Genomic DNA, 449 nt, shown 5'->3' on the forward strand with positions numbered 1-449 from the left:
GGGGTCCAAGCCCGAGGATGCGTGCACCGCGGTAATCGCAAGGCGATACGCGGTTCACGCAGCAGGGCTGTGGAACCCTATTGTTTCTCCTCCGCCATTATTATTCTTCATCATTATTCTTCTCCGCATAAAAGTGGTGCTGCAGCCTAAACCGTACATGGTGCGACCGCCAGTTCCGACTGTCCCGAAAGTCGCAAGACCTCAGCCAAAAAAAATGGGGGGTTTTTTTGACCCCCTTCCACCACTAGGGTGCTGCTTAAAATACCAGCCAAAACGCGTTTGGCCCTCTGATCCCAAACCGTACAATCGGAATTTAAAACAACCTTACATCCACGCGTTCCCTGGATCCTAATGAAGCTCGTGATATAGGCCACGCCCATTTCCGCCAAGACTTTTATGCCTGAAAAATCGCGATTTATCAAAAACCTTCTTTTTCGAACTCCTCCGAG

This window comes from Etheostoma spectabile, chromosome 18 (assembly GCF_008692095.1).
Source record: "Etheostoma spectabile isolate EspeVRDwgs_2016 chromosome 18, UIUC_Espe_1.0, whole genome shotgun sequence".
Lineage (NCBI taxonomy): Eukaryota > Metazoa > Chordata > Actinopteri > Perciformes > Percidae > Etheostoma > Etheostoma spectabile.